The sequence below is a fragment of the Oncorhynchus keta genome, chromosome 9 (genome assembly GCF_023373465.1).
Source record: "Oncorhynchus keta strain PuntledgeMale-10-30-2019 chromosome 9, Oket_V2, whole genome shotgun sequence".
Taxonomy (NCBI): Eukaryota; Metazoa; Chordata; class Actinopteri; order Salmoniformes; family Salmonidae; genus Oncorhynchus; species Oncorhynchus keta.
Window position 1 is genome coordinate 31,772,872 of NC_068429.1, and position 19,800 is coordinate 31,792,671.

Below are 19,800 nucleotides of genomic sequence, written 5' to 3' on the forward strand. Positions count from 1 at the left end.
AGACACGTACATGGGGAGAAAGGGTAGGGAAAGAGGGAGAGAGAGAGAGAGGTTGTAGGGTTCGCTCAACTGGCTTTACCCTTCATCAGACGCTTGGCTGAACAGTATGGACTCTTTAACATCGGGGCAATCAACTGTAAAGGAAATGTTTAGGTTTCCTGTCACCTTCCACCTCTGTGTTTATTATCCAGCATTGTAGGACCCACCCACTATGTTGCTTTACCAGTACATATTTTTGTACTTCTGTTGCTACTGTACTTGGTGCTTGGAGTGCGAGAAAATATTTCACTTATAGTATTTGGGGGTAAATGTTATTCATTTGACAACCAATATTTGAGATGAGATTCTAATTCTTTGTTTACAGTGCTAGCTGAAAAATAACGCCTTGATTTCTGTCTCATTGGCTCCTTGGTTTAACTAGTGCACTTGACGAGAGGGAGGGAGGGAGGGACCACACTACAAATGCTCTGTGTAAAAAGGCACTACCCATCTGGCTTCTTTCTGTGAGGCCATCTAGAGATGATCATGAGGCAATGGGATGGCAGTGTGCATGGTAGGTGATACAGGGCAGACATACATTATTTCCTCATCATCTTTACTGTATGTATGTATGTATGGTTGCTCTGGGCCAGCAGTGTTGTCACAGATCCCATCATGTTGTCAACTGAGTCCAGTACACAGTTCCTGTCATTTAGATGTGAAGTGGGTTCTGTCATACTGTGCTGCCTGATTCTGTTTGACGTGTGTGTGTGTTTAGTTATTGGTATGTTTTCAAAACTTTTTTCTTTCCATTTTCAAGTTTTTATAATATGATATGTGTCTTGGGATTATTGTCTGAAATGGACTGAAAATAAAGTTTGATAGATGTTTATCTGGTATGGTGAGACACAATCTGTAGAGATGTTTTTCACCATCTTTCAAGAATTCTGAGAATATCTAGTCAATTAATTTGTAGTTATTCTGTTACCATTACAGTGCATTTGTAGTAGCAGTGTTTGATATGTTGATTATATTGTTCATTTCAAATCATTTCTGAGGGCTTAAGGAAATTCTGCCTTCTCAGATTTTGTCTGGCCTTAGCTACAGTGTGGGTTGTCCTATCAATAGAGCCTAACTAGCGAAGTTGTATGTTGCATTATATGAACTAATGTTGGCATATTGGATGGAAGATTAAATTAAACTGTAGATGGTGTAGCATGGCATTGGTTCTTGTTTGGTCAACAGTGGATTGTTTGTCAGATATATACAGCACCAGTCAAAAGTTTGGACACACCCACTCATTCATGGTTTTTCTTTATTTTTTACTATTTTCTACATTGTAGAGTAATAGTGAAGACATCAAAACTATGATATAACACATATGGAATCATGTAGAAACTACATAAGTGTTTTAAAAAAGTCTTCAAAGTGGCCACCCTTTGCCTTGATGACAGCTTTGCACACTTGGCATTCTCTCAACCAGCTTCACCTGGAATGCTTTTCCAACAGTCTTGAAGGAGTTCCCACATATGCTGAGCACTTGTTGGCTGCTTTTCCTTCACTCTGCGGTCCAACTCATCCCAAACCATCTCAATTGGGTTGAGGTCAGCTGATTGTGGAGGCCAGGTCACTTGATGCAGCACTCCATCACTCTCCTTGTTGGTCAAATAGCCCTTACACAGCCTGGAGGTGTGTTTTGGGTCATTGTCTTGTTGAAAAAAACAAATGATGGTCCGACTAAGCGCAAACCAGATGGGATGGTGTATCGCTGCAGAATACTATGGTGGCCATGCTGTTTAAGTGTGCCTTGAATTCTAAATAAATCATAGACAGTGTCAACAGCAAAGCACCATCACACCTCCTCCATGCTTCACGGTGGGAACCAGACGTGCAGAGATCATCCATTCACCTTCTTTGCATCTCCCAAAGACACGGCGGTCAAAATTTGGGCTCATCAGACCAAAGGGAAGATTTCCACAGGTCTAATATCAATTGCTCGTGTTTCTTTCCCCAAGAAGTATGTCTTTTCTTCTTATTGGTGTCCTTTAGTAGTGGTTTCTTTGCAGCAATTCAACCATGAAGGCCTGATTCACACAATCTCCTCTGAACAGTTGATGTTGAGATGTGTCTGTTACTTGAGCTCTGTTAATAATTTATTTGGGATGCAATTTCTGAGGTGCAGTTAACTCTAATGAACTTATCCACTGCAGCAGAGGTAATTCTGGGTATTTCTTTCCTTTGGCCGTCCTCATGAGAGCCAGTTTCATCATAGTGCTTGATGGTTTTTGTTACTGCACTTGTTTAAACTTTCCAGATTGACTGACCTTCATGTCTTAAAGTGACGATGGACTGTCGTTTCTCTTTGCTTATTTCAGCTGTTCTTGCCATAATATGGACTTGGTCTTTTACCAAATAGGGCTATCTTCTGTTTATCACCCCTACCTTGTCACAATGCAACTGATTGACTCAAACACATTAAGAAGGAAAGAAATTCCACAAATTAACTTTTAACAAGGCACACCTGTTAATTGAAATGCATTCCAGGTGACTACCTCATGAAGCTGGTTGAGAGAATGCCAAGAATGTGTAAAGCTGTCATATTTCATAGTTTTTATGTCCTCACTATTATTCTACAGTATAGAAAATAGTACAAATAAGCTTTGCACACTCTTAGCATTCTCTCAACCAGCTTCACGAGGTAGTCACCTGGAATGAATTTCAATTAACAGGCGTGACTTGTAAAAAGTACATTTGTGGAATTTCTTTCCTTCTTAATTAGCCAATCAGTTGAGTTGTGACAAGGTAGGGGTGGTAAACAGAAGAGTGTATAAAACATTAGGAACACGTTGTCTTTCTATGACATAGCCTGACCAGGTGAATCCAGGTGAAAGCAGTGATCCCTTATTGATGTCACATGTTAAATCCACTTCAATCAGTGTAGGTGAAGGGGAGGTTGACAGATTAAAGAAGGATTTTTAAGCCATGAGACAACTGAGACATGAATTGTGTCCCATTCAGATGGTGAAATGGCAAGACTAAAGATTTAGGTGCCTTTGAACGGGGTATGGTAGTAGGTGCCAGGTGCACCAATTTGTGTCAAGAACTGCAACACTGCTAGGTTTTTCACGCTCAACAATTTCCCGTGTGTAACAACAATGGTCCACCACCCGAAGGAGATCCAGCCAACTTGACACAACTGTGAGAAGCATTGGAGTCAACACGGGCCAGCATACCTGTGGAACGCTTTCAACACCCTGTAGAGTCCATGCCCCGACCAATTGAAGCTGTTATGAAGGCCAAAGGGTGTACATCTCAATATTAGGAAGGTGTGCTTAATATTTATATATTTCTTTCTTCAGTTTTCCTCAGGAAGCTCGAGCAGTGTAACTCCTTGTACCAGGAAGGTTTAAAAGAAAAGTGGAGAAGATAAGTGTGTTTTGTTAACTGTTCACCTACTAAAACAGTGTACATAAACTCATGCACACACACATACAAACTGACAAACTATTAACCTACACATTCACTGAAAGCGAGGGAGAGAAAGAGAGCTATTAAGATTCTTGAAAGGTAACTGATTTGATTACTTTGGCTCATTCTGTGCTTTAGAGGAAGTCTTCCAAGAACTGAGACAATGGGCAGTAAACATGTTCTCCATATTAATTTAACATAAGGACTAACTAATGTGCTCCTTTTTACCTGGAACCTACTGCCTCAAGAACATTGACGATAACAGAGAATTGTCATAATGCTTCATATGCTTTTTCAGTGTTCCATGTGGAGAGGTTTGACAAGTAGCTCTTGCAAAACTAAAAGCCATTTTCTCTCCCTCTCTCTCTTTCACTCACACACTCTCTCTCTTACTCTCTCTCTCTTTTTCTCTCTGTGAGGTTTCTGGTAAGTGACATGGTTGGCCTTTGGCATAACGCCTGGCAAGATCACATGGCATGGATGTCACGCCAGTTTGTGTGTGCGTGTGTGTTAGAGGAGGAGAATGAGAGAGCGGCAGAGAGCATGTGTGCCTTTTACTGTTCCAAGTGTTTCACTATGAATGACAGCACATAGACATTACAGCAAATGAAGAGAAGTACTGAGGGGTGGGATGATTATGAAATTCAAATGACATTTTGATAGCATCACGAGTCCAGTTTCCCTTTACAATGTATACTAAAATTCAAGAGTAGATTTGTCTTGGTGTGGCTGAAAAGAAATCAGTAGAATCTATTTGCACTTTTCCTAACGGTTTCCACTTATAAAACCATCAGTAAATAGTTTGTGGACCATGAATAGTTGTGTAATCATTAAGTCATTGTTCATGTACGGTATCATTAGCATTTGTGAATACATACAATACACTACATATTCATCATTTATTATGAGGACTTGTCATCATAATAGTAAATTAATTTACATAGGTTTTGAACAAACTATAGTAATGTGTAAAAAACGTATAGCAGACGTTCGAAATGAAGTGTTCCCTACAGTACCTATAAGACTTGGCTATACAGAAGCACTCTGTCAATGGTATTACTTTTGTGTAGCCTATCTGTCCATAGACCTTGAGGTGAAATGTACATTCATTTGTTCTAAGGCGGAACACAAGACAATGGGAGTCGTCTCTCCAGCGATCACTAAATGGGTCTTGAGGTTGTGTGGTCTTGACAGCATTTGAATGTACCTTGTCTTTTTCTGATGTCTCAATTGCATGCTAAGATATCTCAATTACCATGTTATTCACTCTGCACAGTATCTTAGTCCCCCTTAAAATGAAGTACAACGTATAAATGCTTTATATAGTATACGCCAGTGGGGAACTATGACTATAGGACCCCCTTCAGAGGGACCAATCATTTTACAATATGTTGTGTCAAACAAAGAAATCTAGAAAAGAACAGAAAACAGAACATCAGTTTATGCACCCAACAATTTATCTACTGTAGATGGACCATCCTATATTCCTAATGAAGGAAGAGCAATGCTTTTTGAATACATTATGAATGAATCACACAGAGACAGAACTGGCACCGACAAAACATTTGACGCACAGCATAAAATAATGCGACCAGCAAAACAGAAAACACACTTTTTAAACAACCTATGGTAGCCTAACACCACAGTCACATTGTCATCAATAGCGACAACAAGTGACACATCAAAGGTGTCAGGTTCATGGGGCTGAAAGGACAGCGATCATAATACCTGTCCACTCCATGGCGCTGAAGAAGAGACCGTTTTGGTCATAGACACAGCTGACAGACAGGCGACAGCAGTTACACACAGCATCACATAATGTTAAAGAATAAGCAGTCCATTCACTCCAGTAGACCCATGCAATCATAACAATACAAAAAGATAACAATTTCATTTTGAAAATGAAATGAACAAACCAGCTATTACTTCCCATTGCAAACATATTTTATCACGTTCCTCATACTAACTGGTGAGCTAAAGTTTAAATGCAACAATGTTTCACTGTCATTATTTTCAAAGAGATGGTTTGTTAGCAAGTGAGCTGCAATAAAAAAAAACAGTGCCACTCACCAGATGAGGATCATTTAACTAAGTTTGAAAATGTATCTAGAAAAGGGTGACGCTAACAAATGAGCAACAACGTCCACCTTTCAGGTGATATCTAACAACTGCTGCAGCCGCCTTCGCCATTGTCACTCTACTACAGCACAAGCTATCTAACGTTACTAGCATGGGGAAACTACTGCTCGCTATTGCCACTGATTCTTTGCTCTTGCGCTCTCAGTCCTGACATGTCTAGGCCAATGGCTGTATGGTCCTTGCTATCTGGAATCCATGGGATATCCTTACCCCCATTGAAGTTGACATTTAAAATGGTTAAGGTAAGGGTTAAGGTTAAGTAAGGGTTATGGTTATGGTTAGGGTAGGGATGTCCCAATCTGTTCCCAAGTATTTCCACGCATAAATAGAGAGGCATATGTGATCGTATCCCAATGTAATCAAGGTTTGAAATTATTCTGTTTTTGTCAAAAACTATTATCTGTTTGGGATTCTTGCAGTCATTTTTTAGTGTACAAATTATTTAGAACTATGTTCCGGCCCCCGACCATTCACTCAAGGAGTAATCAGCCCCCCGACCATTCGCTCAAGGAGTATCGGCCCACGGCTGAATGTAATTGGGGATCCCTGGTCTAGGCCTTTATTTTACTTGTCCAGTTTACTGTTAGCTGTTATAGCCTTAGTTTAGCATAAAGCACACTGTAGGCCTCACATGACTGTTACACCTGCCCTGCTCCAGGCCAGAGCACGAGGTAAGCACCAAGTGGTCCTTCTGTGGCTCAGTTGGTAGAGCATGGCGCTTGTAACGCCAGGGTAGTGGGTTCGATTCCCGGGACCACCCATACGTAGAATGTATGCACACATGACTGTAAGTCGCTTTGGATAAAAGCGTCAGCTAAATGGCATATATTATTATTATTATTATTATTATATTAAGTTTATAGGGCACATAATGTCATGTGTAATCTCACATGTAATATCAGCAATTGCATCTTAACAGGGCTCTAGACTAACTTTTTCAGTTGACAGCCTCAGTACATGATTTGATCGCACCAATTATTCGCCACTGCGCAACGATAATGGCCTGACCTGGGTCCCATAATGTACCTGCATTCTATACAGAACCAGGCAAATAATGACTAGTCATCTTTTAAATTAAATTAGCATGCCCTTTTGTTCTTACATTGATTTGGATAGATTTACACAGGGTTCAAAGGTAACTCTTTTTCTCACTGGCAGTTTGTAAATGCGTTGGAGTCGTGTATGCTTACTCTGTATATCTTTGCATTTTGACCTAGGGCACTAGGATATATTATTCACCACCTGAGGAAGTGGGAACTCAAAACACTAGATTGCTAACTCTAAATATGATCATGTTGCTAGATAGCCATGTAGGGTAATTGATTAATCTTTCATTAAATGCAATGTCCTACAAATCCTTTCCAAGCCTAGGCCTATATAGGCTACTTGATGTAGGACTATTCACCGCAAATGGCGCGCTCCGCTCTGCAGGTGGAACAAAACCATATCCATAGCCGACTCTGGTCGTAAAGTGATGCCATGAACTCAATATGTATTTGTCAATACAGGTGCAAAATAATTGATATACTCACAGAAAGCTGTAACTTTCTGTAACTAGGACAACCGTAGTTGCTTTGAAAACTGTATTTTTTTTCCCGCAATTGCATTTTGAGCAACAGTCATAAGCTTGTGTTTATTAGGATGCACCGCTCTCTTCTCCATGCGCACAGTAGTTCGAAAGCGAAATAGGGGCAGGCAGAGATGCTTTCATATGGTTTATTTTTTGTCAATTGCACATTACTGTTAAATCGTGTTAATAAAAAAATGTAATTGTGAACAAAAAAATAACGTGACCAGCTATATTTTTGTTTACTGACACCCTAGTGATCATCAACAAATTAGCGTCGCACTGCCAAGTCAAAGGGTCGCAAATGCGAGTGTTTTGGTCGCAGTTTTGAGCCCTGGAGGGAATTGATATAGTGGGTTATGTCACATTAGGCAATGCACCCGACATAGGGAGCTGTTATGTCACCCGTCATACACTTTGTAAAGTATGATATAACCTTATAGATGATTTGTGAAGCATCTCAGTTGGTAGAGCATGGCGCTTGTAACGCCAGGTTAGTGGGTTCGATTCCCGGGACCACCCATACGTAGAATGTATGCACACATGACTGTAAGTCGCTTTGGATAAAAGCGTCTGCTAAATGGCATATATTATTATTATTATTATTATCTATGTCATCCTTATGAAGACTTCAAGTATGATACAGTGTATAAAGCCCTTATATGTAGAAGTTATTTTTGCAGTTGGACCCTCACAGTCATGATATTATTATGACATTGTAACAAACGCATTTCTCTGAAGAGCGAATGCTTAACCTCAATCAAACCTCTGTGAGAAGTCAGACCTCAGCAGGAGTTAGCACCAGTAACCCTCTCTCTGGAGTCCTGCCCTGTATGTACTCTGTATGTTCAATCTGTGCCAGAGAGCTTGGTGGACTGCCAGTGCAGGGCAGTGGAAAAGCCTGGAATCTGAGTCGGCCACAGTCTCTGCTACACAGCCCCCTTATACCACTGCAAATTAGCATAGCATTATCTGATGCCCTGAATGATCCTGTCGTGGTCATTGTGTTGCTGGATTTTTTAAAATGATGTCTTGACTGTTAACTGTGCTGGATTAGTTTCGGGAAATGCTGATTATTTTTGTTTGTGTAGCATAGGATTAATCAACTAATGAATATACATGCAAAAACACAAGTATTGAAATATACACTTCTGAAAATCAACCTGTAATAGAGCATGCTGGGAAATATGATACGGATGGGTGTTGTTTTCAGAATTTATTTGTAATTATACTCAACACTATTACTCAACAAGCTTGTTCAAATTCAGCTCACTTCGAGCAGAGTTTGTTGAGTAAACAAACTTGGACACATTAGTTCAAATTCTTAAGTCCGGTCAACTCACAGAATAACGCTGATTAAGCAATTGGTTGGCTTTATACAGTTTGTGAGTAGCGTCATTAGGATAGGAAACATGTTATAGAAATATAAATGAAATGTGCAGTAACACTTTAGAAGTAGTATACACTGAACAAAAATATAAACGCAACATGTAAAGTGTTGGTCCCATGTTTCATGAGCTGAAATAAAAGATAATTTTCCAGATGCACAAAATACTTGTTTTGCTAAAATCTGGTGAACAATTATGTTTACATCCCTGTTAGTGAGCGTTTCTCCTTTGCTTACATAATCCATCCACCTGACAGGTATGGCATATCAAAAAGCTGATTTAACAGCATGATCATTACACAGGTGCACCTTGTGCTGGAGACAATAAAAGGCCACTCTAAAATGTGTTGTTTTGTCACACAACACAATGCCACAGATGTCTCAAATTTTGTGAGAGGGCACAATTGGAATGCTGACTGCAGGAATGACCACCTGAGCAGTTGCCAGAGAATTGAATGTTAATTTCTCTACCAAAGTCATTTTAGAGAATTTGGCATTAAGTCCAACCGGCCTCACAATCGCAGACCACATGTATCCAAGCCAGCCTAGGACCTCCACATCCGGCTTCTTCACCTGCGGGATCGTCTGAGATCCCAGCCACCCAGACAGCTGATGAAACTGTAGGTTTGAGCAACCGACTAATTTCTGCACAAACTGTCAGAAACCATCTCAGTGAAGCTCATCTGCGTGCTTGTCATCCTCACCTTTGACCTGACTGCAGTTCGCGTCGTAACAGACTTCAGTGTGCAAATGCTCACCTTCGATGGCCACTGGCATGCTGGAGAAGTGTGCTCTTTACGGATGAATCCCGGTTTCAACTGTACAGGGCAGATGGCAGACAGCGCGTATGGCATTGTGTGGGTAAACGGTTTGCTAATGTCAACATTGTGAGTAGAGTGCCCCATGGTGGTGGTGGAGTTATGGTATAGGCAGGCATAAGCTACGGACAACAAACACAATTGCATTTTATCGATGGCAATTTGAATGCACAGAGATAACGTGACAAGATCCCGAGGCCCATTGTTGTGCCATTCATCCACTGCCATCACCTCACATTTCAGCATGATAATGCACGGCCCCATGTCGCAAGGATCTGTACACTGTACAATTCCTGGAAGCTGAAAATGTCCCAGTTCTTCCATGGCCTGCATACTCACCAGACCCATTGAGCATGTTTTGGATACTCTGGATCGACGTGTACAACATCAAGTTCCAGTTCCCGCCAATATCCTGCAACTTCACACAGCCATTGAAGAGGAGTGGGACAACATTCCACAGGCCACAATCAACAGCCTGGTCAACTCTATGAGAAGGAGATGTGTCGTGCTGCATGAGGCAAATGGTGGTCACACCAGATACTGACTGGTTTTCTGATCCATGCCCTACCTTTTATTTGAAAGCATCTGTGACCAACATATGTATATCTGTATTCCCAGTCATGTGAAATCCATAGATTAGGGCCTAATTAATTTATTTCATTTGACTGTACTGAGTTCATTGAAGGAAGTCAATCTTCAAAATTGTTGCATGTTTATATTTTTGTTCAGTGTATTTATTACTATAATATGCTATTGCTACATTGTTTTTGAGTTACAACAGTGATTCTACACCTTTTGAGAGATTTAAAAGTGCTGCCACAATCAAAAATCTTAATATGAATCCTACCATGTAACATGGAGACTAATCTCTCTTGGACAGACAGCATAAGCATCAAGCATCTGGCCAAATTACGCAAAACCCGTGAATCTCCCTCCTCAACTTAACTAAGCTCACTCGAGGTCGATCCCATGTAAATATAAGGAAATCTAATGTAAAAACATGTCCAGCTCATTGTTTGTCTATGCTGTTTATTTGCATAGTGTTTAGGCAACCTTCTCCAAGTCTATAGGAAAAGACAGCTCCTATGATTGGACTGGCCAGGGGTGTCCAGTAACACAGGTTATTTAAGGGGACATGTAATTTGAGTACACGTATATGTGGAGTATGGAGGGGTGTAACTGCTACAGTACCGAGCCAAGTCTGGTAGTCCGCTGACGTGAAATTCTGTGTGTGTGTGCGTGCGCTTGTGTGCTGTCGTGGAAATATTCAGTCAATAATATTTCTCAAATACCGGAGCCTGTGAGTTCAAATAGATTTTTATTTTCATTAAAACAACTCCCTTTCCAGTCTTGGCGCACACTCTTTATACAGGTTATATCCTTACGTCACACACATAGTAACTCCTCTTTATGATTCATCCCCTCTGGCATTTGGCCACCGTTATCCTTTTTGCCTTGCACTAATTTTAGTTTGGTTTCATATTAAGGGCATGGAAACAGAGCCATGTTCTCACCTAAGACGGGTGCATGAATGTAGGAAACAGATGTAACCATAGCAACCGTAAACATTAGGCCGTAGCAATGGTACAAAAATAAAAAGACAATGTCATCCTGCTAACTCCTCAGAAATGAACACACATGTTCTGGAAAAGTTCCAATAGGCGTAACCACAGCAACAGTCAATATTAGGCTATAGCACTAGTACAGAAATAAACAGTCATGTCCACTCCCCAGACAGGTGCATGTCTAATGGTGTCTAATGACCCAGAGCACACGTACAGTGCGCTATTCTTGCTGGCTCCTCTGAAATGTATAATGGCCATACATGTTCTGGAAAATATGCAATAGTGCCTACATATCGATCTATGTGCTCGTGGAAAGCGGCGTGCCTGTGTGCGTATGTGTGTGTCCGTGGAAAGCTAGTGGAAGCAATAAAACAATTTTTAGATGGACGGACCCACAGCAAAGTACAGCAGAAATGTGTCAAGTCCTTATCATGGAAGTTCTGTAGGTTATATGATAAACCTTGCTGGATGTGGAATTCAATATAGTCGTTTCCCTGTAACCATTTCTCTGTGCCCCAGTTCAGAAGTATACTGAGGGTGTTGTGCAAGTTTTGGTGTGACTGGAGTGCACTGACAGTGACCAGTGATGCTGAATGATGTCCTCCTTTCAGCAGCCATGTTGCCCCACTCTGATGTCAGATATAATTCACTGACTAGCATTTTTTTTACTCTTTTATTTTCAAATCTTGATATGCATATAGCCTACTACAGTTTCTGACTTTCACATTCCTCACTGTGCCTCCTCTCTCTCTCTCTCTCTCTCTCTCTCTCTCTCTCTCTCTCTCTCTCTCTCTCTCTCTCTCCCCCTTTCTCTGGCTCACTCACTTTCCCTGCACATAACATGTACTGTAGCTCTGTGTTTCAAATCTCGTTTCTCACTCTTTCCCTTTGTCTCTCCCCTCTCTTCTGCTGACTCATATAGAATCAGGGAGGTCCGCTCTTAAAAACAGGTGACTCAATGGCACAGGAACACTGCAGAGGATAGTGTACCGAGCTCTGTCCTCCACACACGCACACACACACACACACACACACACACACACACACACACACACACACACACACACACACACACACACACACACACACACACACACACACACACACACACACACACACACACACACACACACACACACACACACACACACACACACACACACACGTCTACATTACACACACAAGCCAACACTCTCCCCCCCTCTCTTTCAAACTCACACACACTCAATCTCATGCCCACGCTACACTTTCTCACCACCTCTCTCACACACATACACACACTCACGCACACACACACATGCATACACACACCTCACATTACCTCAGACTGAGCGGAAACTACGTCCCTGTATGAGACAGTGACATTCTGCCTGCCTGAGTCTGTTGATGACCCTGCTGTCCTGAATCACAAGGTCACACCATTGGCAGTATGCATGTAAATGACAATGACACATTTGCATGGAATATGTCTAGAGGACGAGCCAGGAGAGCAAGCAGTGAAGGGAGCCATGTTACAGCACTACTCCTTTGATTGCTGTGATTGATCCAATGCTTACAGCAAACTTTGTGTCCCTGGCTAGATTGCTATTAGGGGATACTGTTGCTACATCATATTGTTACAGCAGTTTTATGATCACTAAGGGCTGGATTCAATCCATATCGCAGATGTTCCTCATTACATTTTAATGGTCATTTACAATTGAGCCGACATACTGTATGCAGCGTTTACCATGAATGCAGTCTCCTCGAACGCGTGAACTTTGCCTTTAAATTTAAATCAAGCTAGAACACGGATTCCGCAATTTATTTATTTTTTTTCACCTTTATTTAACCAGGTAGGCAAGTTTTTATTTTTATTTTGTATTTTTAACCCTTTTTTTCTCCCCAATTTCGTGGTATCCAATTGTTGTAGTAGCTACTATCTTGTCTCATCGCTACAACTCTCGTACGGGCTCGGGAGAGACGAAGGTTGAAAGTCATGCGTCCTCCGATACACAACCCAACCAGCCGTACTGCTTCTTAACACAGCGCGCATCCAACCCAGAAGCCAGCCGCACCAATGTGTCGGAGGGTACACCGTGCACCTGGCAACCTTGGTTAGCGCTCACTGCGCCCGGCCCGCCACAGGAGTCACTGATGCGCGATGAGACAAGGACATCCCTACCGACCAAGCCCTCCCTAACCCGGACGATGCTAGGCCAATTGTGCGTCGCCCCACAGACCTCCCGGTCGCGGCCGGTTACGACAGAGCCTGGGCGCAAACCCAGGGAATCTGATGGCACAGCTGGTGCTGTACTTAACCACTGCGCCACCCGGGAGGCCCAGGTAGGCAAGTTGAGAACAAGTTCCATTTACAATTGCGACCTGCAATTATATATATATATATATATATATATATATATATATACACACTCAGTGGTCATTTTGAAAAATTGATCACTACAACAGACAGTGAGTCACGTGGCCGTGGCTTGCTATATAAATCAGGCAGACAGAGAAAACCATTAGTAACACACTACGCCGTCATGGATTAAAATCCTGCAGGGCACGCAAGGTCCCCCTGCTCAAGCCAGCGCATGTCCAGGCCTGTCTGAAGTTTGCCAATGACCATCTGGATGATCCAGAGGAGGAATGGGTCATGTGGTCTGATGAGACAAAAATTGAGCTTTTTGGTCTAAACTCCACTCGCCGTGTTTGGAGGAAGAAGAAGGATGAGTACAACCACAAGAACACCATCCCAACCATGAAGCATGGAGGTGGAAACATCATTCTTTGAGGATGCTTTTCTGCAAAGGGGACAGGACGACTGCACCGTATTGAGGGGAAGTTGGATGGGACCATGTATCGCGAGATCAAAATTACAGACCTCTACATGCGTTGTAAGTAGAAAAACTTGCAAAATCGGCAGTGTATCAAATACTTGTTCTCCCCACTGTACATATAAAGTGAATAAAACAGTATGTAAATATTATTAAAGTGACCAATGTTCAATTACTATGTACATAGGACAGCAGTCTCTAAGGTTTGGTAGAGTACCAGTGGTAGCCAGCTAGTAACAGTGACTAAGTTCAGGGCAGGGTACAGGAGGACAGCTGGTAGTGATTATTTAACAGTCTGATGGCCTGGAGATAGAAGCTGTTTTTCAGTCTCTCGGTACCAGCTTTGATGCATCTCTACTGTCTCCGCCTTCTAGATGGTAGTTTATTGGTCACATATACAGAATACAGGGTCAAAGCGGTATCGTGAAATGCTGACTTGCATCTTTCTCTAACACACACACAAGTATTAAGTGCACACTTACATCACAGTGACTCTACACACACATACACAACACACACATGCACACACACTAGGGTTGGGAGGTATCCAGATTTTCATACCGTCATACCATTTCATACCGAGGTATACAGTATTACCGGAAGGGGATATAATGTCTGTGCTGTAACCAAGAAGCTTGATCTTGACATCTAGCCACTTAGCTAGCAAGTTAGCAAACAAAATGCATAGCGGGATATCATTTATTTGACATGTCTCAGATTTCTTGTAGTTATACTTAACTTATAGTTAGTTATAAGCAGTGGCATAGCCCATACTAATGCCTTTTCTTTCTCTCTCTCGGTCTCTCTCGCTAAAAGGGCTTTATTCAAAGGAACTTATTGGCATGGGAACATGTTTACATTGCCAAAGCAAGTGGAATAGATAATTAACAAAAGTGAAATAAATAGATTAATCAGAAATGAACTGTAAACATTATACACAACAGTAAAATATTCAAAAGAATAGAGATATTTCAAATGTTATATTACTGGCTACAAAAAGGAAAATAAACAGGTCACACATCTTGCTGCTGTGATGGCACACTGTTGTATTTCACCTAATAGATATGGGAGTTTTATCAGAATTGGATTGGTTTTCAAATAGTATGTGGGTCTGTTTGTCTCTAATATGCTCATACATTTGGCAGGAGGTTAGGAGGTGCAGCTCAGTTTCCACCTCATTTTGTGGGCAGTGGGCAAACAGCCTGTCTTCTCTCGAGAGCCATGTCTGCCTACGGCAGCATCATTCAATAGCAAGGTTATGCTCACTGAGTCTGCACATAGTCAAAGCTTTCCTTAAATTTAGGTCAGTCAAGAGTGGTCAGATATTCTGCCACTGGTTAGTCTCTGTTAAGGGCCAAATAGGATTCCAGTTTGCTTTGTTTTTTGGTTATTTCTTTCTTATGTGTCAAGTAATAATTTTTCTGTTTTCTCATGATTTGGTTGGGTCTAATTGTGTTGCTGTCCTGTTTGTGTTTGTGAACAGAGCTCCAGGACCAGATTGCTGTGCCGACTTTTCTGTGGGTTAATCTCTCTGTAGGTGATGGCTTTTTTATTGAAGGTTTGGGAATCACTTCCTTTTGGGAGGTTGTAGCATGTAACAGCTATTTTCTGCATTTTGATTATTTGTGGGTATCATCCTAATTCTGCTCTGCATGCATTATTTGGTATTTTACGTTGTACATGGAGGGTGTTTTTGCAGAATTCTGCATGCAGTCTCAATTTGATGTTTGTTCCATTTTGTGAATTCTTAGTTGGTGAGTGGACCCCAGACCTCAGAACCGTAGAGGGCAATGGGTTCTATAACTGATTCAAGTATTTTTTAGCCAGATCCTAAATGAGATGTTTAAATGTATGTTTCTTTTGATGGCGTAGAAGGCCCTTCTGACCTTGTCACTCAGTTCACAGCTGTGAAAGTTACCTGTGGTGCTGATGTTTAGGCAGAGGTAGGTATCGTTTTTTGTGTGCTCTAGGGCAACGGTATCTCGATGGAATTTGTATTTGTGGTCCTGGCAAATAGACCTTTCTTTGGAACACAGTTGTTTTTGTCTTAATGAGATTCACTGTCAGGGCCCAGGTCTAACAGAATCTGTGCAGAAAAGCTAGGTGCTGCTGTATACCATCCTTGGTTGTGGACAGATGCACCAGACTGTTCTAGTGCCCTCGCCAATTCATTAATATATGTATATGTTGAAAAGGGTGGGGCTCAAGCTGCATCCCTGTCTCACCCCTGAGGAATGAAATATATGTGTGTTTTTTTTAACATTTGAACAGAAACCCTTGTTGTTTGTGTACATGGATTTTATAATGTCGTATGTTTTGCCCCCAACTCCACTTTCCATCAATTAATATAGCAGACCCTCATGCCAAATTGAGTCAAAAGCTTTTTTGAAATCAACAAAGCATGAGAATAGTTGTTGGTTTGGTTTGTTTGTTTGTCAGGTATGGTGTACGGGGTGAATACGTGGTTTGTCATATGGTAATTTGGTAAAAAGCCCATTTGTCATTTGCTCAGGATGTTGTTGTCACTGAGGAAATATAGGACTCTGCTGTTAATGATAATGCAGAGGATTTACTTGAGGTTGCTGTTGAAGCAGATCCCACAGTAGTTATTAGGATCAAATTTGTCTCCATTTTTCTGGATTGGGGTGATCAGTCCTTGGCTCCAGATATTGGGGAAGATGCCAGAGCTGAGGATGGTGTTAAATAGTTTAAGTGTAGCCAATTGGAATTTGTATGTGTTTATTGTATAATACATTTTTCTCACTCTCTCGCTCACTTTCCAATTTCAATATGCGTATAGCCTACTACAGTTTATATCTCTATCTTTCATATTCCTCACTGTGCCTCGCTCGCTCTCTCTCTCTCTCTCCCTCTTTCTCATGCTGTATTTCTAAAAGCCCTGATGTCCTGCTGTCATTGTCAGTGGGGCTGATGCAGCTGCTGTGACTGTTTGTTTGTTTACCTCCTACGCCCACTTGGAGTCCATTAGTTTAACACCAGTCTGCCTGCCTAGAACTCACTGGCAGTCCCTCTTCTGAGTCTACCCCCTCATCTCTGCTACTGAGGGATAGAGACAGGTACCACTACAGGAGTACACTGTCAGAAACCTGTGTAGAGGGACTCAAGTGGAGGGTGGTTGAAATGTTAGTGTTTAGGTTGAGGGAATTACTGCAATAAGCATATGCACCAGACTAGGTAATAAATATGTGGATGATGCGTTGTATGATAAATATGTATTATGCACTATACGTTTACACTGTATGTTGTGCTGTATGTGTTCCCATTGTGATGACAACGAGAGCTTGGAGACAGCTTAAAAACTTGGAACTTGGCTGTTTCCATCCAATGTTAGACAAAACCTTCCACCCAAAGTTTTAGTCTAAGTGCACTGCTTCAGATTAGAAAGAAAATCTAGACAATATCATATCACCAACAAAAAAATCACTATATCCATATTACATAAGCCGGTGATTCAGCCGATTCCAACGACAAACAAAAATGATCTGACATTGACTTTGTATAGACAACTTATCCCAGGCGAGGTCAAGCAAAGCCTGATGTTGCGTTATAAGCAGCTATAAGCAGTCAGACATCTCTCTTCTCTCTTCTCTCACTCTCTCCTCAATCTCTCTCTTCTCTCAATGCATCAACGAGAGCCGTGGCAGACGCTCCGTCAGTACGTCCCGATTGGTAGAACTGTTGCCAGGGAGTCGGCCGTCTCAACAACGTGGATAGAATCTGTTGTCTGTTATACTTTAGACATGAGAACAACTGCAGTATCTGAATATTTATAGAGATGGATTGTTCATATTGAGATTGTATAGCCTCACCGTTATAGCAGTGGCTATAGACTTTACACTGGAAAGCTTTTAGCATATATTGCCTCAGTTTAATATTGCAAAGAATTTGAATGGACTCATCAAAGGGACATAGAATCATCACAGGTTTAAACAATAGCTCCCATTACAAACATTAAAAAGTGCTGCTGTGCTTTAAAACATGTTTTGTGTTATATTGTCCCCCTTTGTGCATATTCTCTAAAATTGTATAATTTCAGTGTTGTGTGTGTGTGGAGAGTAGGGAGTAGGGTTGACCTATACCATCTGGTCTATAAGCCTGCATTGCATATTCAAATACTCCAGCCTGCTATTACAAATAATCAGCACCAGCAACCAGAGTGCAGCCCTGACTAACACATTCCAATACAGTTGGTAGGAGCAGTAACAGCATTCAAATCTCCCGTTCCATAAACTACACCTACACACTCATAACTCACAGTGCCACATAAAGACATGATTATAAAAACACACCTAGTAAAAAAAAGAGAGGGCGCTGTCAATGAGGCTTTGACGTACAGCAGCGTGCGGGCGTGGACACACACACACACACACAAACACACACACACACACAAACACACACAAACACACACACACTCTGACACAGGGCACTCTATTTGTTTCTCTCTCTCAAATATATATATATATTCATATATATATATATTTCGCTCTATCCCGCTCCCTCTCTCAACTTCAGAGACACAAACAGATACACACAGAGCACACGACAGCCAAACATTAATCTCTCGTGGACAGACCACGTAGACATAAATCTGACTAAATTACATGAGATTTTAGTTCTGGGTTAACCAAGATTAGCCAGACTAACAGCTGGTTGATTTAACCAAGATTAGCCAGACATAGACAGCCGGTTGATATAACCAAGATTAGCCAGAAATAAATAGCCGGTTGATTTAACCAAGATTAAGCCAGAAATAGGCAGCCGGTTGATTTAACCAAGATTAGCCACAAATAGATAGCCAGTTTATTTAACCAAGATTAGCCAGAAATAGACAGCAGGTTGATTTAACCAAGATTAGCCAGAAATTGACAGCCGGTTGATTTAACCAAGATTAGCCAGAAATCGACAGCCGGTTGATTTAACCAAGATTAGCCAGCAATGGACAGCCGATTGATTTAACCAAGATTAGCCAGACATAGACAGCAGGTTGATTTAACCAAGATTAGCCAGAAATGGACGGCCAGTTGATTTAACCAAGATTAGACAGACATAGACAGCCGGTTGATTTAACCAAGATTAGCCAGAAATCGACAGTCGGTTGATTTAACCAAGATTAGCCAGACATAGACAGCCGGTTGATTTAACCAAGATTAGCCAGAAATCGACAGCCGGTTGATTTAACCAAGATTAGCCAGAAATTGACAGCCGGTTGATCTAACCAAGATTAGCCAGAAATCGACAGCCGGTTGATTTAACCAAGATTAGCCAGCAATGGACAGCCGATTGATTTAACCAAGATTAGCCAGACATAGACAGCCGGTTGATTTAACCAAGATTAGCCAGAAATTGACAGCCGGTTGATTTAACCAAGATTAGCCAGAAATCGACAGCCGGTTGATTTAACCAAGATTAGCCAGCAATGGACAGCCGAATGATTTAACCAAGATTAGCCAGACATAGACAGCAGGTTGATTTAACCAAGATTAGCCAGAAATGGACAGCCAGTTGATTTAACCAAGATTAGCCAGACATAGACAGCCGGTTGATTTAACCAAGATTAGCCAGAAATCGACAGTCGGTTGATTTAACCAAGATTAGCCAGACATAGACAGCCGGTTGATTTAACCAAGATTAGCCAGAAATCGACAGCCGGTTGATTTAACCAAGATTAGCCAGAAATTGACAGCCGGTTGATTTAACCAAGATTAGCCAGAAATCGACAGCCGGTTGATTTAACCAAGATTAGCCAGCAATGGACAGCCGATTGATTTAACCAAGATTAGCCAGACATAGACAGCCGGTTGATTTAACCAAGATTAGCCAGACATAGACAGCCGGTTGATTTAACCAAGATTAGCCATACATAGACAGCCGGTTGATTTAACCAAGATTAGCCAGACATAGACAGCCGGTTGATTTAACCAACATTAGCCAGAAATGGACAGCCGGTTGATTTAACCAAGATTAGCCAGACATAGACAGCCGGTTGATTTAACCAAGATTAGCCAGAAATGGACAGCCGGTTGATTTAACCAAGATT

At 41.5% G+C, this 19,800-nt stretch overlaps 1 protein-coding gene across 2 annotated transcripts in view; it reads left to right on the forward strand.

Moving 5' to 3' along the window:
- The window catches only part of LOC118387552 (nucleus accumbens-associated protein 2-like), a 43,953-nt gene that overhangs the window by 2,272 nt on the left and 21,881 nt on the right, over positions 1-19,800 (forward strand). The window lies entirely within an intron of this gene.